This window comes from Labeo rohita, chromosome 14, assembly GCF_022985175.1.
Source record: "Labeo rohita strain BAU-BD-2019 chromosome 14, IGBB_LRoh.1.0, whole genome shotgun sequence".
NCBI classification, from domain to species: Eukaryota; Metazoa; Chordata; class Actinopteri; order Cypriniformes; family Cyprinidae; genus Labeo; species Labeo rohita.
Genome location: NC_066882.1, coordinates 8,858,689 through 8,882,380, shown reverse-complemented (window position 1 = coordinate 8,882,380; position 23,692 = coordinate 8,858,689).

Below are 23,692 nucleotides of genomic sequence, written 5' to 3'. Positions count from 1 at the left end.
AACTGAGGCTTTTGAATTGAGCAAGTTTCTTTTATCTCAGATGCTTGATTTAACTTGTTTCTGAAATATCACTTGTTCATCCATGTTCAATAATTATCCCTTCTGCAAAGCACCTCACATTTTCCGAAACCAAATCAACCCACGGATTTTAATTTTGAGTCACTTTAAACAGCTTAACAGTCAAACTGTCTGGACGTATTGCATCATAATTACTACCTGCATTTTTAAAATTATTTCAAAGCTTATTTCAAACCATTTAGATTTTTCCTTAAATTCTCAAGCAAGAGATTTTTATTTAAGGAATACTCCAATTCTTATGTAGCATGAAACAATATTTTTGAATGACATTGTCGCACTTAGTATGCAACAGAATTTCACAGTATTGGTGCACCTGACAGCTTTACAGCACGGGATGAGCTGCACAGCATCCCGGGGCATTTCTGAGCCGTTGAGTGCATGCACTGGCTGCTGTCTTTCCCACATTTACTGACAGGTTTGATGCATGCCTCATTGCTGTGCTTGGATAAGCCCTGTGCACGTCTATGGATGCCAACAGATTAAATGGACCTCCCTGAAAGCAGTAGTGTGCTTGAAAAAGGTTTTACCTAATTCGAAAAGAAAAACAACTTTTTTAATTTAAGCAAATATGACAGATGCAGTGGTGAATTTGTTGCATATGTCTGATAAGAATAGTATGCTTTTTGATGATTTTAATATATTTAATTGCCAGTTGCAAGGAAGAAATTTATTTAAACTCGCATGAGTGAAGCTGTGCTGCTAGCAAAATACATAGGTCCCTTCCAGCACAGACTGGGCCCCTCTCTCTCTCTCTCTCTCTCTCTCTCTCTTTTTCTCACTTGCTCGCTCAGTCATGTGGAGCACTGTGCCCACTCAGCAAGTGCAGGCATATCCCCTCTTCTATCTGCTTATGACCTCACTGGAGCTGTTTGTTTAACCCTTTTTCCAAACCAACATAATTGTACACTACTGCAATCAAGCATGCTGGATTTGGAGTTAGCTAGCATTAGAGACAGAAAGCTTACTCACTTTCTTTCTGCTAGTTAATTTAAATATATGTATATGTGTATATGTTACTCATACCATCTACCTTCCTCTGCTTCTGATTCTTATGATTATTCCTGATGTGTTTGAATACATGTGCCAATCTACGAACAAAAATGTGGCTTGAGTTCTGTATCAATTTCTTTCACCGAACCTGCTTAGCAACTCTCCTCACGAACTCCTCATTCCAAATCGTTCGGTGTTGTTTTCAGTATTCCCGTTCACGAATGTACACAGATTACAGTGCGTCAGTTGAAAAAATGGGTGTGTTTGAAAAATAAAGTGAACAGGCTCTATGGTATTTCAATGGTGCCAGACTGGACTTGCTATGTACTAAAAACAGAATATCCTAGTATTGATTAGCAGGCTGGCTCAAGGCATTGCTGTCGGGCCTGTCCACTGGAGTGAGACTCATGTGGGCTGTGGGGACGGACTGGAGTCGAGGTGTGGGGGTGAGTTAATCTCCCTGAACTGGGGCAGATGTCGTTGACGAGCCCCTATTAGATCAGCTCCCGCCGTGGGAAAATGGCATCCAATCCTTACGGGGTCAGGACTTTGAGCTGACCCTCACGGTCTCATCCCACCTCAGAGAGCTGTCCATTCTCCTGCACTTTATCTAAGAGACAGGCTCACCTCTCCTGCCTATGGCCATTGTCTCGTGCTACTATTGTGTGTTTGCTGTTCTTGTACACGTAAACCTAACCTCTTCCTCTTCTTGCAGCACGTGTCACGATTTTGGTTCCTCTCTGTGTTTTATGTTCAAGTATTAAATATGTGTTAATGCCTTGTTCACTGTAGTTTCACTTTTCTCTTTAGACTACACATGTTTCACTGTATTATTTGCCCCCAACACTTTTAAAAATAGGTTCCAGTTTGTTTGTTTTTTCACAGCGATGCAATTTTGGGTTCCCCAAAGAACCTTTAATGGAGCCAATCTTAAATGAACAAATGTTTTTATGCAATGGAATGGTTCCACAGATGCCATTTTTCAAGGGAAGGAACTCTGAAAATGTGAAGGTCAACTTTATTTGTATTTTTCAGGTCGTCATACGTTTTAGTTGTGAGTAGTGACAGTATAATTTGACATTTAAACATAATCACAAATCTCGTCTAGGTGAATGTGCCAACTTGCTTCTCTTCTCCAATGATTCTGATGTTTGTTGGTAATTATAGCCATGGTTGAATCTCCATGGCATTACACAACCACAAAGAATGTAGAGTGGGAGGTTTAAAGGGCGGTTGCCGCTCCAATTCAGGCTTGGCCCTGCAGTCCAGGTGCAAGTGACTTGCATTGATGTCAGCATAGAGTAAATAATTCTATTGAATAGAGTGTTAACATAAGGGGCCTGACTCTTTTATGGAAAGACTAAAGCTAATGATATATATAGAGAGAGAGAGAGGGGAGAGCATATTAGGAGATATTTAGTAGGTGATATTGTGTTGTAATTTGATGTGTCAAAAACTTTCGAGTAATGTTTCACAATCTCTAGACCACCTGCTTTCATGTTTATATTTGTCAAAATATGTAATATTTTTGTAGAGGATTCGGATATGAGTAAGGTTTCATTTAGACTAATATGCAGAAATTCCTGTCAACACAGTTCCCACAGCCAAACTTCACTTATGATACAACTTTAACCTTTCTCTGGTCCAACCAGTCAAGGCCACTCTTTGTTTATGTTAAATGCTGCACGTTTCTAGTATTTGGGATAGAGTTTATTCATTGAATGATTCCCCAGAGCTTCACTTGTCAATCACTGTGAGAAGTAGTGGCCTTAAGGGGAATTAGTCATCATGATATTTTTAAGTGAAACCCCTCGTAGAGCCGTGGAGCCTTAAATGAGAGTGTGGAAATTTCCCTGAATGTGGAACTACCCTGCCCTTAACGTCTGCACTGCTCTCTTGGGTGGAGCAGGTGCAATGAGTTTCTCTGACGCAGGATGGAAACAGGTTTTAGGGTGCCTGTCTTTAACCCAACCTCTCCAAGAGAGAACTGGGTGGAGTATGAGTGACACTAGGGCAGATGGCACAGTTTTAGGGACATTTAAAGTGGAAATGTCAGAGGTTCAAAGCCGATGAGTTTATTTTATTCAACCTGATCTCATGAGAAAACTATTTTACGAGGTGGCAATTTCATATGAACTTGTACGATGTGATTCATATTGAAGTCTGCTATGTTTAGAAAAAAAGCAGTGATGAAAGTAGTAGCCTGTAAGTGGATTGTAAAAATTCATATGAACCATAAAACATGAATCAGTTACAAATGCCAAGAGAGTGGGTTGGTTTCATTTGAGTATCATCATCTCAACGGTCTCAGATATTTGTCCTCAAATTCCTTCAGAGAAATTCCAAAATAGACATGAAAGTTGTTGCCGCACAGAGTATAGAGTTATAAGACTAACACGGAGAGCATAGTTCAAATGATATTGGTCATTAAGGAATTTGCTGAGAAATATGTGAGTAAATATTGAAATCTGATTGCTGGTTTAGCTGATCACAGTATGACACATTAAGATTTATTCTGAAACTCTAAAGGACGCTCTCAAAGGACACAAGATTTTCAGGGCCTTTCCCTCAGGAAAACACTAAATCTGCGAAGCAGAAAACTTCAAGAACTAATTTTCTGTCCATTTAATGAAACACTACCATCTCATTAGGGATTTTCTTTATGGAAACTTTTGAAGCAGATCTTTATAGAGATCTTTAAGGAGGACATATTGGTGATTCACAACCTATATGTGCAGTGACAGTGAAAGCAATTGGGAAAGTAGAGACATCCAGTGCAGAGGTTAAGGGGTTGGGGGCAGGGATGTGAAACTCGGGAGATTAGGCCTCTCATCTAGGCCACAGATATTGATTAGTGTAGGTTGGGTCATCAAGAAGAAACTGAGATTGACAGATGAACAATAGTCTTATGTCGGCGTGATGACTCCTTGTCATGTCTGTAATGTCAGGGGTTTTGAGGATGCTTGGAAAGTACGTACATTCACCAGAAATTCTCACCAATCCCGCTCTTTTTTTTATCCGCCGTTGTTATTGGTGAATGTCTTCACTCAGGTGAACATCTTGCAGTGGAAATAAGACCCTACGCAGAAGTGCCTCACTTGTTTATTGATTAGTTGCCATTGTCAGTCAGCCAGTTCTCTGAAAGATGTGCATTTGTGCACCAAAGGCTCATATTAGGGCATGTCTGGATGGAGGGGTTTGTTTTCTTTTATGCTTCTTTTCAGTAACTGCGTCCCACTCATGTGTCTCTCACTTCAGTTTCAGTACACTTCAGTCAATAAAAGAATAATAATGAGTCTCAATGTTTTGTCATTTTTTCTGTCTTTTTGTTTCATAATGTAAAACTTTTCAGCTGTTTTTGTCAGCCAACATTAGCACTGCTTATCCCTGTGCACATTTTTATATTCAGTTTTATTGAAAAAGTTACAGTTCAATTAATTCAGTCGATCCTTTTCACCCCGATCTTTTTAACATGGATTTCTACGCAGACCGGAACACGAGAGCAAACAAACGGAAGTTAGAGTCCATCATCGGTTACTCAGGAAAAGGTGAATATAGACAAAAACACTTTTCAAAATCTCTTATTTTGTGTTCCTCAGAAGAAAGAAAGTTACAAAGGAACGACACAAGGATAAACAATGAAGTGAGTGAACTTTCCCTTCAATTTACTCTAGATGTGAAGCACAATAGCATAAGGAATACAACAGAACTGAACAAAAGACAGATGCTTAGTTGTATTTGTTTTGATATTTCATGTCATAGTCAGTCGCCCAGCATTGTGTCCTGCTTTTAAGTGTTGTCCTCTTTGGTTCTCCCCTATGTTTAGCCTTTAGACTCTCAATCACAATTGCATAATATGATATTTTGAAATGCTTTAAAGACACTTGCATACATCAATAGCCTTATTATTTTGTCCACTCCAGCCTGTCACTCACAGCGGCACTCCAGCGTCTATTAGTCGGTGCGACTAGCTACTTGCAAGGGTGAGAAGGAACGTCAGCTAATGAGCAGTAGCCGAAGATAACGTAAAATAAACAAAACCCAGCATAAAAGCTTGTGTTTTCCTTTTTCTGGCTGCTTTTCATCTCATTGAGCGTCGTGTACGCCGATGTTGACTGCGCCTACAGGCCTCGCTTGTCAAAATAGCATTACTGTTGTTTTAAAGCTCATTATTACAGCCTGTTTCGTGGGAAACCAATTTTGGCTTTTAACTGTGGGTTAAGGTGATATCCTTTTCACCAGTGGCTCGAAAAAGCGCTCTATAGGTCAAATGAGACGTAAAGATGAAATGCGCACTTTGTCCCACGAGCCGAACCCGAAAAGTTCATTCGCATCCCTCTCTCCAAACCCCCGGCAAATATCACACCTCGGATGCATAAACATGCCTGAGCTCCACACATCAAGCCACGCAGGGGGCCTGGCCGGCTATAGAGCCGCACTGTGACACCAATCAGGAATGATGGCAGCCCCCTTTGTCATGCTAACAGGAATTGCCTCTTCTCTTATTCAAATGCTCTCCTTCTCTTTCTCCCTCCCTTCATCCCTCTCTCCTTTTCTCCCTCCTCACAGGCCATGTAAATCCATACTTAGGGAGTTTGAAAAAGAGGGAGAGCGAACGAGAGAGGGAGTGAGAACTCCCTGTCCCCGGAACCGTTGATCGGTGGGCCTCTCTCCTGGGGGTCAGCGTGGCTCTCGCAGCGCCGAGCTGTTTCCATGCCCAGCCGAGCGCATTTCATATTCAAATGCTCCAATCAGGCCTGTGACCTGCGGGGGGCTTTTTTACAGCCCGGGCCTTGGGTCAGCGGGTCAAGATGGTGATTTAATAGCCGGGGCGATGGGAGAAAAAAGGGAAAGGAGTGATTTAGTGACTGAATGAGTCATAAAAAAGCATTTTTCTTAAGTCGTCTTGTAAATGCGAGTGCGTCAGTTTTTCTCTCGTCACCTGACCGAGGCACCTGTTTGCGCCGTTCAGATCGCTGAGGACGTGTCAGTGTGACAGTATGAAAATCAAAGGTTTAAGGTCCTTCTGTGGTGTGGTGTGTTATGGGGCAATCTTACCTGAGCATCTTGTTATTCATGTCTCGACAGGTGTGTTCGCTGCAAATTACATAGAGCTGGTATGTATGTGTAGGCTTGTTGTCATGTACTAATTATTCTGGAGACAGTGTTTGCATGTGAACGCTGAATAAAATTTGATGTTTAGCTGTCGTTATGTAGTATACTTCTGACATGTGGTGGTTTGCCCTCTGGCATACATCGTTGATACCTATAGACGCTAATTATACAGCAATTTTACATGGTATACAGCAATTTTACAAGCACTTTAACATGGTATCGAAATATCGCAGAATGAATTTCGCATGTGAATGAATCAGAAGCAGAACAGTTTATAGTCAAGAATTAGGTATTTGTTATTTAATTATAGTATTATATTAATATAATTAAATTTAATTATTAAAATTTCATTTAAATAAAAAATTAAAAATAAATTAATTACATTTTCCTGAAGTATGTGCTGGCATTATTACCATTATTTTCTACAATTTGAACTATATATTTATTTTATTATCTTTAATTATAATTTGAAATATTTTAGGTTTTTCCTTCCAAATGCTGAAAAAATGGAATGAATTAGAAACAGAATGAAAATAATTGAGAGATAATTAGGAGAAGGTATCGTCTTATTGTATTATGTTTTATAATAATTATAATGAATAATTATTAAAATTCAAATATTTAAATATTATCAGTATAATTTTCATTAATTCAAACTGTAATATTTATTCTTTCACAATTATTATTGAGATAATTCATTAAAATATTAAAATAATTACATTTTCTGTAGGGTTTGTTATGGTATTTTTAATTTTAATTTTAAGATTTTCTATCAAAAATAAAATATTTAAAAATATTTTATTATTTTGACACAGAACTCATTTTTTTGGTATAATTGTTTATATACACACACACACACACACACACACACACACACACACACACACACACAACAATAAACAATATATATATAATTTTAATAATAATAATAATATAATATATTATATATAAAAGCATTTTATCTTCAAAATGAATTATAATAATAAATAATAATAAAATAAATAATAATAAAAAGTATCTAATTATTATTAAATATCTAATCATTACCATTAAAGTGTTAATTAATTCAAACTGTAATGTTTATTCTTATAAAATGATTATTGAAATTATATATATATATATATATATATATTACTCTTAAACATTATATTTTTAATTCATTCTAATTATTTAAATGATTTTATCTTCAAAATGAATTAGAATCATTTAAATTCAATATAAAAAATATCTAATTATTATTAAATACTTAATAATTACCATTATAGTTTTAATTAATTCAACTATACTCTCTAAATTATTATTGAAATAAATCATTAAACTATTAAAATAATTACATTTTCCTGAAGTTTGTACTGGTATTGTTACTTTTAATTTGGATTAATTTAGGATTTCCTTTAAAAAATCTCTAAAATATATATAAAACTCTAAAATATATGTTGAATTAATTCTAATTATTTGAAGCATTTTTCCTTCAAAATGAATTAGAATAATTAAAATTAAAAAAAAAAGTGCTAGTTTTATTATTTATAAATTAACCTATTTGTATCTTTCCCTTTAAAATTAAAATTATTATTTTAATAGTTAAGTTAAAATAATGAAATGTTCGTAAAGTATGAGATAATGAAATCCGGTTCTACATGTTTAGCAAGTCCCTTTCAGTTTTTCGTAATCTTCTCTAGACTATTCTAAATACACTCTAATATGCAAAGGGCTGATGGTGATGGGTGTTTAGACGTTTCTTGATTGGGAGTCGTTAGTATTTAGCTGAAATCCGTTGAGATGTAAAAGAGGCCTGTGTGTGAGAGCTGCGCTGCCCGCTGAAGCTCAGTAGCAGCCACCTCAGTGACTGACAGGTGGGTCAAAGTTGGGGATTTAAGGTGGCTCGGGGATTTGTGTGAGGCCCAATAGCCAGCCCCTTCTTTTACCCTAACGCAGTGAAGTTTTCAATGCATGATGATGTGTGTGAGAGGAAGGGAATTAAAGAGAGAGACTTTGCGTAAAGTTGTGTGTGTGTGCATGGCTGAGTTTTAGCACAACCTTCAATGAGCACAGCTGTGTCTAGAACTCCTGCAGGTCTGACGACTAAAACATCATCCTGCCTCTCTCTCTCTTTACTTGTTTTATAGCAACAGGCAGATGCGTGACCAAGAATATGGCTGATAACAAAGTGATAATTCCTGTTCTGTCATCTTTATGAAATGATGTGCATCAAGACAAACTAATAACAAACTTTTGTCATCCTGCATGCTGTTTAAAGATGAAAGCATGCCTAATTTGTCTAGCTTCTGCCTAAGAGTTTGACTGAATACACAATTGATATCACTATCAAAAGATATAGCCACTGTTTTCTAACAGTTAATAAACCTATTTATTTTGCTATCTATGAGTGTATAATGCATTTGATCATTTGCACTTACATTATTTACCTTTTTTCACAGAACTGTGACCCTTTTTTGAGTCTTGACCCACCACTTGCACAACAGGTACAGGTTTGTCGCTGCTCATGTAAAATTGCTCTTAATAATTACTAGAAAGACGTTGTTAATAATCCTTTAGTACTCCACGAGCAGCATATTGAGGATTTAATGCAGTTTGACAGAGCTCAAGGGATTTGTGCTCTAGACCCTCAAAGGCTTCCCGAGTGTCATAACCCTTTGTGTAGAGCCTTTTAATGGAAAGGACTGCATTGTAAGGCAGGGGAATCACTGAACACTCAGGAGAGGAGAGCCTGATTTTCACTGACTCTAAGCTGAAAACAACCATACAAATGTTCTTTTCTTAATCAAAAAACCGTCTTAATAAGTTTTTATTAATAAATCACATATAAACAACAGAATTTGCGAAATCGAACTTGTAAAGTATATACAAGATATAAAAAATGAAAGACAGTACCACTTTACAATAAGGTCTTAATGCATCACTAAACGTTGAAATGAACATTAATTAAGATTAATAAATGCTTTAGGAGTATTTTTCATTTTTAGTTCTAACTAATGACTTAATTGTTAGAGTTATATTATAATTTAATTACACTACCTATCAAAAGTTTTTTAACAGTAATTTTTTTAAGAGTAAAGCAGTACTATTTAAAAGAGTTGTTTTCTATTTGAATTTAAATTAAAATGTAATTTATTCCTGTGATCAAAACTACATTTTCAGCATCATTACTCCAGTCTTCAGTGTCATATGATTCTTCAGAAATCATTCTAATATGCTGATTTGCTGTTCAAGAAACATATTTTATTATTATTATCAATATTTAAAACAGTTGAGTACATTTTTTCAGGATTCTTTGATGAATAGAAAGATCCAAAGATCAGCATTTATCTGAAATAAAAAGCTTTTGTAACATTATACAATATTCAAAAGCTTGGAGTCAGTATAATTTTTATAATATATAATATTAATAGAAATTAATACCTTTATTTAGCAAGAATTCTATAAATTGATCAAAAGTGATGATAAAACATTTATGTACATAATGTTACAAAAGATTTATATTTCAAATAAACACTATTTTTTAAACTATTCTATTAGTCAAAGAAACCTGAAGAAACTCAGCTGTTTTTAAAATAATTTTTTTTTTTTTTTTCAAATCAGAATATTAAAATGATTTCTGAAGGATCATGTGACTGGAGTAATGATGCTAAAAATTTAGCTTTGAAATCACAGGAATAAATTACATTTTTTAAAAAATATGTATTCAGAGAGAAAGCAGTTGTTTTAAATAGTAAAAATATTTCAAAATATTACTGTTTTTCTGTACTTTGGATCAACTAAATGCAGGCTTGGTGAGCAGAAGAGACTTCTTTAAAAAACATTGAAAATCTTACTGTTCAAAAATTTTGACTGATAGTATATATATATATATATATATATATATATATATAAACATTATATAATGTAATTATATAATATGAATTATAAATGTATATAATATAAAATATATGATTATATTAAATAAAAGTATATTACAACACTCTACCATTCAAAATGCTGGGCTCACTAAGATTATTTTTTTCTTTGATGCATCAGTAAGATGCTTTTGAAGAAAGGCTCATAGGCTCACCACAGCTTCATATATTTGATTAAAATAGCAGAAACAGTAATATTGTCTTCAGTGTCACATGATCCTTCAGAAATCATTTTAATATGTTGATTTGCTGCTCAAGAAACATTTGGTACAAAACTGAAACCTGTTGCGCTTCTTAATGTTTTTGTGAAAACCTATTCTTTGAAGAATATAAAATTCAAAAGAACCGCATTTATTTGAAATATTCTTTATTCTCTTTACTGTCATTTTTGATCAATGTAATGTCTCCTTTTTTAAATTAAGGTACTAAAATAGACTGAAAGTTACCGTTATAGCTATTTTAATCTCTGCCTGTATGTTATAATACCGCTACATTAATACTGTGTCTTGAAAAAAAGTGTTTTATGGTCAGACTGCAAACACTTTTCTTCTCAAAATGTTCCCATACCACTAGCTCAGTGTAATCCTGTGATCTGTCAAACATAACTTTTTTAGCTCTGTTACATGCTAGACCTCCCACGCAATAATACAGAGTTTTCTCATTGTGTGGTTTTCTCCAGAAAGCCCGTAAAGTCTGAGAAAATCGATCCAAACAAGCCTTAATTCTGTCATTAGGTGAGAGAGAGCCGTTCTGTGATTGGCTGCCTATCTGCTCCATATTCAGAGGTGCTGGATGAGGCAGAAGGCCTGCTGGGAAAATGGTGTTGTAATCAGGAGCCGGCTGTGCTGCCTGATCAGGTATGAAGTCAGCTTCCACCTTCCTCAAAATCCTTCCTCATCTTCCTCTCGTCTCACTCGTGTGGAGCCTGTGCTCAGGTACTATTACACTATATGACCGCGAGCTGTTGATAGCTGGAGAAATGAGGCTGGGAGAGAGCGCATGTGTAGGGTTTGGGGGAGTACGAGTTGTTAGTGCTAGTAAGTTGGGTGGGGGTACTTTTTTTGTTCCCACATTTGATTATTCAGGTTGGTTGAACTAAATTTCTGAACCCATAAAATTCGGATCCCCTTTGGGGGCTATTTACATATATTTCAATCCCCCCTCCTACAGTCTCCCCAGCTTCTGTCTTTTCCCTCCGAATGTGAAAAAAAGAGGGCAGAGCAACCAGGCCTGTCTGGTCTTTAAGATGTCACTGTGGTGTGAAATATAGGCGAACAAGCAGGGCTTTGAAACTCAAACTGAACCCCCCCCTTCCACACAAACACACACTCACACACACACATTTACCTTCTGTTTCTCCCTCGTACACATACTTGCTCACAGAGACAACAGACCACCCCTCTCCCTCCATGCCGTCTTAGTTGGTGAGCGTTGTGCCCACTGAGACAGATCCATCTCTGGGGTCGTGCGTGTGTTCGTGTCAGCACATGTGACAGTGCGTTTGTGTGTTCAGTAGGCTGGTGGGGTCCAGGCACCAGACGCAGATGTTTGGGACGGGACTGGCGAGGATGCACCTGTAGTCACTCCATCATGTGCCAAAGACTCTGGCATTACTTAAAGCGTTGGTCAAAACAGGTCATATAAGGGATAGTTCACCCAAAAAAAAAAAGAAACTCATATTGTTCCAAATGTGTATGCCTTACATTCTTCTGTGGAACAAAAAGAAGATATTTAGCAAAATGTCGCAGTGTTCTTCTTTGTCCATATAATTAAAGTTAGTGGGGTCTAGTGGTCTTTTCGAATTCATTGGCTTTTATTCTATGGGAAAAGAAAAAAAGAGTTAATTATTTTGACTTAAACATCCCCCATTATCCAGCACAATATATTTTTTATATTTCTGCTGTAATGATGACAAATCTGCTTGTTTTCAAGTTTTTTTTTCATTAAAAGAAGTACCAGTATTTAAAAATGTGTAACTCAGTTAGTTATAAAAACAATAGTTAATAGTAAAAATGATTCTTTGCAGTTGTAAATAAAGCAAAGCTTATTGGCATGTTTTACAAAAAGACGTTTCAGTCTTTCTACTTCAAAATTTCACGTTTCATTTAACATGTTACTTCTTTCTTTGTAATTATTTGTAAAATTTACTATACATTTCTGAATTCAATTTATTTTAAAGTAAATCCTACATCAACTTTTTTTCCAGAGTATTGAGAGGAAAAAAGGATGCTATAAATTTATCAAAAGTGATGATAAAACATTTATAATGTTACAAAAGATTTATATTTCAAATACATGCTATTTTTCTAAACTATTCTATTAATCAAAGAAACCTGAAGAAATTCTACTTAGCTGTTTTTAACATCACAGTCATGTAACACTAAGGACTGGAGTAATGATGCCAAAAATTCAGCTTTGAAATCACAGGAATAAATTACATTTTAAAATGTATTCAAAGAGAAAGCAGTTGTTTTAAATAGCAAAAATATTTTAAAAATTCTTGGTTTTTGCTATACTTTGGATGAAATAAATATTAATATTTTAAATAAATATTTATTTTACTTTCTTAAAATAAATATGCTTGCAATTTTTGTTTTTATTTTATTTTATTTTTATTTTATATTTCCTATTTTCATTTTTTATTTTAGTTTTAGTTTCTGGACCACAAAACCAGTCATATGTATTGCATGGGTATATTTGTAGCAATAGCTAACAATTCATTGTGTGGTTCAGAATTATCGATTTTTCTTTTATGCCAAAAATCAAAGATTAAAGATTGTGTTCCATGAAGATATTTGGTAAATTTCCTACCGTAAATATATTAAAACTTAATTTTTGATTAGTAATATGCATTGCTAAGAACTTTTTTTGAACAACTTTGAAAGGGATTTTCTCAATATTTCGATTTTTTTGCACCCTCAGATTCCAGATTTTCAAACAGCCAAATTTTGTCCTAACCTAACAAACCATATATCAATGACCGTGACAAAGCTTATTTTTTCAGCTTTGTATAAATCTAAATTTCAAAAAAATGTACCATTATGACTGGTTTTGTGGTCCAGGGTCACATATAGTTTTTATTTTATTTATTTATTATTTTTTTTTTTTTTTTTTTTTTTTTTTATGGAGCACGTGACATGCAGGAAAAAACCGTCCTGTCCACATTCTCATCAACCAGTGATGCCTCTCATTTAAAATGATTCAATGCAGTGCCGCAAGGCTTTTAATAATGTCTCTAACTCATTCCCAACTCAAAAAAAAAATCCAATTAAAGTGTCTTTGTCCATAACATGTAACGTAACACAATGTAACGTAAGGTAACATAACGTAACTTAACAACAGCAACAGGTTTATGAGAATGCGGACAGGGAGTAGAATGAATGATTATTTAATGCATACGATTTACTTAAAATGAGAAAACGAATTAGTAAATCGTTTGCCCTATTTAATAAACCGAGGGAACGAATTAGTAAATCGTTCGCACTATCATAAACTGAGGGAAAGGATTAGTAAATTGCACTATTTAATAAACCAAAGGAATGAACCAGTAAATAATTCGCACTATTTAATAAACTGCGCGAACAAATTAGTAAACCGTTTGCACTATTTATTAAACCAATGGAGCAAATTAGTAAATCATGCGTACTATTTATTAAACCAAGGGACTGAACTAGTAAATCGTTCACGCTATTTAATAAACCGAGGAAACGAATTAGTAAATCATTTGCACTATTTAATAAACTGCGGGAACAAATTAGTAAATCGTTCACGCTATTTAATAAACCGAGGAAATGAATTAGTAAATCATTTGCACTATTTAATAAACCAATGGAGCGAATTAGTAAATCATGTGTACTATTTAATAAAATGAGGGAACGAATTAGAAAATTGTTCGCACTATTTAATAAAAGAACGAATTAGTAAATGGTGCTCATGATTTACTTTTTTTTTTTTACTGTTTCAACAACAATTTATTCATTTAAATACCTTTAAACTATCTTGAGGCCTCCCTTAAAATTATGTTAAAGCCCCCTAGTGGGTCCCAGACCCATGGTTGAGAACCACTGGTTTGCAGTTATGTATTAAGTGTTTATACTAAATATGTACTATTAGTATGGGGCAGACCCTCATTTGAGTAAAATGTGTTTGTTGTTGCTGGTAAAGCCAATGTTTAAGTTCGAAAGATGCTTTTTATGGACGTTTGGAATCGGTAACTCACCGTTAATTTTACATAACACAAACACATGTCTCTTTGGATTGATTTGTCAAGGGGGCGTGAAATAGTTTAATTGTTTCAAATGAACACGCTCGCGCCCCTGCATTGTGGATTAATTTTCTGACCGAAGTCTCCGAGGGCCAGGTCTTAAAATTCCGCATGGGCCCGGTGCCCGGCGGCCCGCTGGAGAGATAAAGAGAACACATATGTAGCCAGGCTCAGTCACGCTCCAGTTGAGCCATCGCAGCACAGAGAGATACAGCCGGCATGATGGGAACACTTGTTTGTTTAGGGTTGTTTTTCTGCCGAGTGCCATGGTCTGGTCGGATGGCACTTGTTTTGTGCGCTCCATCTGTGTATGTGTGCGTATGTGTTTGGTAAGCATCAGGAGGCTGGTGAGGGTGGTGGTGGGGGGGGGGATAGGGTGGCATTTAGTCAAACAGTGTTCCTGGCCCCCAGTATCACCCCCCCCCCCAGCTCGGCCGTGTTCGCTCCCCAGCGCGCAGGCAGAATGCAGCGTCAGGAGCCTGAGCACTGAGCTCCCATTGTGTATGCTAAGCAAAGCGGAATGGCCGGGTGACAAAAGAGGGAGGAGTGGGGCTCAGGGCATACAAAGCCCGGGGGAGGGAAGGGATGGTGGGGGGAGAGCGGGGGCGTTCTGCCGCTGTGGGCTAAATAGACCCACTCAGCCCCCCCAAACCCCATCCATAACCTCTGTCCCCACCTCGGAACAGCGCACACCCCTCTTTCCCGTCCCAAACCCTTTGGAGAAATGGGTGCCCGCTATACGGGCAGAGCTGTTGAACAGTAAAATTTGGTAATGCAAGTAGTTTGAAATGCATCAAAAATTTTGCATGTGAAATTTAAAGCAGTGTTGGTTTTGTTTACAAGTATTGCAACTTCATACACTATCAGTCAAAAGTTTTGGAACAGTTTTTAATGTTTTTTAATGAAGTCTCTTCTGCTCCTCAAGTTTGCATTTATTTGATCCAAAGTACAGCAAAAACAGTACAATTTTGAAATATTTTTACTATTTAAAATAACAGTTTTCTATTTTAATATATTTTAAAATGTCATTTATTCCTCTGATTTCAAAGCTGATTTTTTTAGCATCATTAGTCACATAATATTCTGATTTTCTGCTCAAAAAAACATTCATTATTATTATGTTAAAAACAGCTGAGCAGAATTTTTTTCAGGTTTCTTTCATGAATAGAAAGTTCAGAAGAACAGCATTGTTCTGAAATAGAAATCTTTTGTAACATTATAAATGTCTTTATCATCACACTTTTGATTAATTTAAGTATCCTTGCTAAATAAAAGTATTCATTTATATCATTTTATATTATAATTAGCATTTTAAAATATGTTCAAATAGAAAACTGTTATTTTAAATAGTACAAATATTACTGTAAAATTTTACTGTACTTTGAATCAGATAAATGCAGGCTTAGTGGGCAGAAGAGACTTTTTTAAAAACTTTAAAAATCATACTGTTCAGAAACTTGACTGATAGTGATATACTGCTGTTCAAAGGTTTGGTGTCATTAAGACCTTTTGGTCACACTTTACAATAAGATTTAATTTGTTAACATTATATTAGTTAACAAGAACAATATTTATATTGCATTTATTAATCTTAGTTGATATTAAGTTCAAACTTACTAATACATTATTGAAATTTAAAACGAATATGAACATGAATATTTTTTATTAACTAACATTAACAGAAATTAATAAATGCTGTAAATATATTGTTCATTGTTAGCTTATGTTAGTTAAAACATTAATGTTAACAAATGAGACCTTATTTTAAAGAAAAAAGAATTAATACTTTTACTCAGCAAGGACTCAAAAACTGATCAAAATTGACAGTAAAATGTATAATATTGCAAAAGATTTTTCTTTCAAATAAATGCTAATGAATACATCAAAGAATCCAGATTTTTTAGCATGTTTAAAAAAACCAGCACAGCTCTTTTGAATACTGATAATAATAAGAAATGTTTCTTGAGGAGCAAATCAGCATATTAGAATGTTTTCTGAAAGATCATGTGACTGAAGTAATGATGCTGAAAATTCAGCTTTGCAATCACAGGAATAAATTACATTTTAAAATATATTACAATAGAAAACAGCAATTCTTTTTTTGTAATATTATTTCACATTATGACTATTTTTACTGAGCAAAAGACTTCTTTAAAAAAGGGTACTACCACTAAAACTGATAAAAATTTGAGACCAAAATTATTCATACACTTTGACCTGACTGTGTTTTGCTTAAGTGTTTTTTCTTTAATTGCTAATGCGACATTTTTACACCACAGACTGAACAAAATTAAGCATTGTTTGGTAATCTGTTGACCTAAATTGCTATTATCTAATTGTGTACTTAAATTTAACAGCTGTAGTTACTGTTTTAAAGTTCAAAGTATTTTTTTTGTAGCAAATACAGTTTTACTTTGCCATGTACATACAGTCAAACTAAAAATTATTCAGACACCAGATATAATTTTTGATATTTTTTTTTTACTAGTGGGTGCAGGACACTATAGCTCATTTATGTAAGTGAGAATAGCAAAATAAAGTAAACTGTGACATATTATACCCAACAATTTTTCATGCAGTGGACTACCACTAAAACTGATTTGGGACCAAATTTTATTCATACACTTTGAACTGACTATTTCGTTTAAGTCTTTTTTCTTTAATTGCTAATGCGACAATTTTGCACCACATACTGAACAAAATTAAGCATTGTTTTGTAATTGGTTGACCTACATTGTTATTATCTAATTGTGTACTTACATTTAACAGTTGTATTTACTGTCTTAAAGTTCAAAGTACTTTTTTTTTTGTAGCAAATGCAGTTTTACTTTGCCATGTACATACGGTCAAAACAAAAATTATGTAGACACCAGATATAATGTTTTGATCATTTTTATTATTAGTGCTTGCAGGACACTATAGCTCATTTATGTAAGTGAGGATAGCAAAATAAACTTTGACATATTATAAATTCTTTGTACATTAATTTTTGGGACCAAAAAGTATTCAGACACTTTGACCTGACTATGTTTTGCTTACGTGTTTTTTCTTTAATTGCTTATGCTAATTTTTACACCACAGACTGAACAAAATTAAGCGTTGCTTGGTAATTGGTTGACTAAATTGGTGTTATCTAATTGTGTACTTAATTTTAACAGCTGACTGCTGAAAGCTATTTAACTTAATTCATTTGTGAGACAGTATATCAGAATGATGGCATTATCAAGAATAATTTGTTTAACTCTGAGTTCTTGTTATGTTTTATTACCATTTTCTAAACTACAATAGTCAACATTTGAAGTGGATCAATAAAGTTCATCAAAGTTGTCCTAAGACAAGAATTGGTATTGTTTTGGTTTTAGGACAACTTGGATGAAAGGTTTTGATCCACTTCAAATGCTGAGTACTGTGAACTGTGAGCTAATGTGAGAAATGTTGAAGGTGTCTGATTAAGAATTATTTAATTAAGAATAACATCTGATTTGACTTCAAGTCTGAGACCTCAAGTGTACCCAAGTCTTTCTCAATGATGATGTTCAAGTTAACATCTGAATGGCCTGCAGTCACAGAGAGCTCTGATTCTGCCCTGTGGGCTGGAAGTTCACAAAGCCAGGGGCTGGTCTTTGATGAACGCTCTTCCTCGTTCTGCCCTTCCTCTGCCCTCTCAGATGCAAGGTAACCTCAGCACATCAAAGAGAGGCTCCATACAGAGTCCACTTGATGCTATTAACCCCCAAACACACACTCACACTGCCCGCCTCCCCTTACGCACACATACACCTCTCAGCGCATACACTTTACATTTGAAAAAAGCTAAAAATGAATCACCCGTCCCATCTGTTTGGCTATCTACTGGTCTCCTTGCCCTCTGTTTGTCCCTTTGCTGTAGGAAGTGGCTCGCCGGGTGACTTTCCCCATCTTTTGTGATGTGAAATGAAAGGGGAGGTTTGAATTTGCTGCAGTAAGACCCTCAGGGTGACAATTCAGGTGCCCAATACGGCGTACGACAGAGAGAAAGATGCCACCACCCAAAGGTGTGTATGTGCGCCGGGCCAGAGGTGAGCCTGAATGTCGCTCGTCAGCCTAGCGTTCTCCCGGCAGGCCTGACCCGTGGAGTCATTATCCCTCCAGGTAAATCACCTCGCAATCAGTGTGTCTGAAGCCCCCTGCTCTCCAGATGATTCCCCTGCTGATTGGCCTAACTGGACTCCTGTCTGAGGAACGATTACCCTGCATTGTTTTCTTTATGGCACATAGATTGAGCTGTTGTTAGCATTCGCTTGCAGGGTGGAGGCAGCGTGTGTGAGGCCGGGATGCGAGGATGTGCTCCGAGGTCGCTCTCTCTGCGCTTGATAAGAGTAACAGGAAAAGCACAGGCGAGCTTTCATTCTAATGATTTTGAATGAGCCCTTGAAATGGCAAACTATGATTTCTTGAACAGGAAATTGTAGCCAAGTTGGTCGGGGTTAAGGCTAGATTCATCAACTCCGCAAGTGGAGAATGAAATGATCAAGAAATAGTTGGAACATTGTTAGTGAGATTATTTGGCATTGATGCTAGAGGAGACGTGACTTGCAAATTAGCTTTTACAAGTTCCAGTGGTCAAGCCTTTTTGTATTGCCGTTTACCACTTTAGACCTAAACATGAGAAAATGCATTTTCAATGCCACTCATGAGTGCATTTCTCCATGTTGATTTTCTCTTCTATATTGGTAAACTGAATGAATTTTGATTCCAGTATTCATGATAGACTGACAACAGTATCATTCAAACACTATTTAGGTTATTTTATCTTCCAAAACACTGTTTTTGAGATATACTGTGCTGTTCTAGATGTCAAAAAGTTTTTGACAAAAAGGGTTCAAATTAAACATATCAATCCTCTCAAGGTCTTTCTTAAGGGAGTAGTTCACTTCCAAAACAAAAATTTACAGATAATTTACTCACCCCCTTGTCGTCCAAGATGTTCATGTCCTTCTTTCTTCAGTCAATAAGAAATTGTTTCTTGATTTTTCTCCATATATTGGACTTCTATGGTGCCCCCAAGTTTGAACTTCCAAAATGCAGTTTAAATACCGCTTTGAAGGACTCTAAACGATCCCAGCCAAGGAAGAAGTGTCTTATCTATCAAAACACATTGACAGTTTATATACTTTTTAACCTCAAATGCTCGTCTTGTCTAGCTCTGCATGAACTTTTTCCGGTTCAATACAGTTGGGTATGTCGAAAAACTCCCATCTCATTTTCTTTCCCAACTTCAAAATCATCCTACATTGCTGCAGAAGTACCGACCCAGTGTTTACAAAGTGAACATGCAAAGATGATCAAACGGCCTTTACAAAAACAGGTAAAATAGGGCGATTTTGAAGTTGATGAAGAAGACGAGATGGGAGGTTTTCCGACTCGGATTACACAGACTAAGCATGCACATCGCGGAGACGAGATAAGACAAGCATTTGAAAATGACCGATCGCTTCACTAGATAAGACCCTTCTTCCTTGGCTGGGATCATTTAGAGCCATTTGAAGCTGCATTTAAACTGCGTTTTGAAAGTTCAAACTTGGGGCACCACTGAAGTCCACTATAAGGAGAATATTCCTGAAATGTTTTTCCTAACATAATTTCTTTATGACTGAAGAAGGAAAGACATGAACATCTTGGATACCAAAGGGGTGAGTAAATTATTTGTAAATTTTTGTCTGGAAGTGAACTAATCCTTTAAGAAACAGTGCCTCCCCTGAATTTTTAAGAAAGCATGCTCAAAATACCTGAGTTGTAATAGACATACACATTGGTGGACTGTTAGGTTAGTGGCTAACAAGTTTAGGTTTTTCAACATCAGATTAGAAAGGATTAGTTCCAGAATGAAAATTTCCTGATAATTTACTCACCCCCTTGTCATCCAAGAAGTTCATGTCTTTTTTCTTCAGTCGAACAGAAAGTTAAGGTTTTTGAGGAAAACATTCCAGGATTTTTCTCCATATAGTGGACTTCGATGGGGATCAACAGGTTGAAGGTCCAAATTGCAGTTTCAAAGGGCTCTACATGATCCCAGTTCAGGAATAAGGGTCTTATCTAGCAAAACGACTGGTCATTTTTTAAAAAAAAATAAATAAATAAATAAAAAACTGATATACTTTTTAACCACAAATGCTCATCTTGCACTAGCTTGACTTCACACATGTAGTAGTCATGTTGGAAAGGTCACACACCAGTGTAGGTGGAAATACCAACCCAGTGTTTACAAAGCGAACGTGCAAAGGAAGTCAGATGCCCTTAACAAAAAACGATGATTCAAAATGTTATCATATCATATTCAAAATGCCCTATGCTCATATTTTTGCCCTACCTTTTTGAACCGAAGTACACAGACAAAGAACTAACCGTGCATGACTTTTCTGACATGATTACGCAATGTGTAAAATCGCGGACATGCATCGCAAAGCTAGTCCAAGATAAGTATTTGTGGTTAAGAAGTATATACATTTTTTTTTTTTTAAATGATAGACCATTTCACTTCATAAGACCCTTATTCCTCAGCTGGGATTGTGTAGAGCCCTTTGAAGCTGCATTGAAACGGCAATATGGACCTCCAGCACATTGGCCACCATTGAAGTCCACTATATGGAGAAAAATCCTGGAATGTTTTCCACAAACAAACCTTAAATTCTTTTTAAAGAAAGAAAGACATTAACATCTTGGATGACATTGGGGTGAGTAACGTTTTCGGGATTTTTAATTCTGGAAGTGAACTAATGCTTTAACGTATGCACAAAAAAACAAAGACGTTTTGCAATTCATTATCACTTTTCACCCAGATTTAAAGCATTTTCACTATTGGTCTCAGACATGTGAACCCTATATACAGTAATATATACATATATGTATGTTTCAAAACAGCCTCCTGTGACTTAGTTTCATATTCAGTCAACCCAGTCTTATAATTCTGCTGAAATGTAATTATCTGCATATTTCTTCAAGTATATACGCCACAGGACAGGGTGTTACCACAAAAAGAACAAACGACAAAGAACTGCTTCAAAGAAAGAGGGTCTGTACATTATTATAAGGATTATGTATACATCTTTGTAACGCTTCCGTCTTTCATCTTTCATATGCTCATGAAAGTGGGTGGAAAGATCTCTCTGTTTCTGTGTGTGTGTTTGTATGTTTGGGCCGGGGGGCTGGGGGCATTAGGCTGGCTGTGTGAGGGAGTGTGTGTTTAAGGGGGGGAGAAACCTGAGGCCACTGTGAAGCTGTGGAGACAAAAGGAGATCCACGTGAGACTCAGGCACATGCAGGCTTGGCTTACCTGCTCACCTGCTCTACCTCCTCCATGAACTTTTGGCCCTGAGTGCACAACCTGCAGCCTCTTGCCACTGCAGGCCACACCCTGTCTCCCTCGCTTCCTCTCGCCCCCTCCGTTTTTCCTCTCCCGTCTCTCTCTTCTGACCCCTCTATTCTCCTTCTCCATTCACCCCTTCATTTCCCAGCCACTTCTCTTTCCCTCAGCTTCGCTCTCACCGTCCTCTCTGTTGCGTGTTTCTTTGTTGGTCCGTCCCTCTGTCCACTTCCCTCACTATTCTTCCTCCTCAGAGTCAGTGAACCTCACACTCTCTCTCTTTCGTAATCCTCAGTTCCCCAGCGTACTGCCGTACTTAACTGTTGCGTTCGTCCCACACTGGACAAACCTGACTTTCAGGTCTCGTTCATTGGCAATATCAACTGTAATGCGCTGGAGTGAGAGAGAGAGAGATGAAGAGGTCGTGTTGGGTTTGGGCTACTGGGTGGGGCTAAAATGCCACACAGCTGAGCAAACCTGGGCCACCACAACAACATCTTGTGTTTTCTTTTTTAATCCACACTTTCTCTCGGCTGTCTGTTTGAGGAAGGAGTAGGAGGAGGAATGTACCAGACCCATTATGGGAAAATAATAGACCCTGAATGCTGATGGTTTTCTGTCTTTGTTAGTCTTCACCTAGAATACATGAAGCAGGACAAACACAGAGCTTCTGCATCTGGTTCACATGAAAGGCCCGTGTATGGCTGATGTAAACACGCCATTAATGGAAGGCCAGATTGACATCATACTGCTTTGAAGTATTGTATGGTTAGCTGGGAAGTTAAGGAAGTTTAGGATCACCATCTATTCACGAGAGGATTATTGCTTTTTTAGTTTAATACCTTTCTTTTATCTTTTTCTCTTAAAGAGAGAGCAAAGGATTTTGAAAGTATCTATCTATCTATATCTATCTGTATATCTGTCTATCCATTTATCTATCTATGTATTTATCATTTACTCATTTGTCTATCTATCTATCTGTCTATCATTAATTAGTCTGTTTGTCTGTCTATCTATCTATCTGTCTATCTATCTGTCATTCGTCTGTCTGTCTATCGATCTATCTATCTATCATTCTTCTATCTATCTATCTATCTACCTATCTATCTATCTATCTATCTATCTATCTATCGATCTGTCTGTCTGTCTGTCTGTCTAATTCAATTCAGTTCAATTCAAAATTGCTTTATTGGCACAGCTGTAAAAATACAATATTGTCAAATATCTATCTGTCTATCTAACTATCTGTCTATATGTCTGTCTGTCATCAGCCAAAAATAGGAACAAGATTTGAGTCGCCACTGAAATACAAGCTAAATGGCATAGAAAGAGTTAAATTGGATTTGGTCAGCACGGTTAGTTTTGATTTATTCTTCTTGTTTTTTAACAGTTCATTCATGGTATACATTACTTCATTCAACAAAATAAACATAGTACAAACAGAATGGTTTCCACAGAATGTAGCCTGTGAATCTGCAGTTTTGTGTTTGGACGCTCAAAGGCCAACTCTCTGCTTGGGTGTGGGTCATTTCCTGATCTTTCTGCAGGTGGAGGCCTGACAGACGTGCCAGTCCTGCTGCCAATTGTCCTCCGCCTCAGCCTGCAGACATGGCTTAATACTCAAAAACACACACACACACACACACACACACTTGTGCAGAATTACACATGCATACTTATTTCAACCTCATCTTTAAAACTGCTCAATCACGCACCCGTGCCACAAACACAAATACTTTCTCAGCTACACAGGCTACTGAAGCACGCATGATTGCCAGCCTGTCAATCACATTATATGTCAACTACCTCCCATGATTCCCAGACTGTCACTCATGATCTCACACAGACCTGTTTGTGCATTAAATACATCAGACAAGAATGCAGATACCCAAACGTAATACGTAGTGTTAGGTAACTATTTTTAAACTCCTACTCTCGCCGTCTCTCTTACGCGTGCACACACCCTATTACACAAAACACCTTACTCAG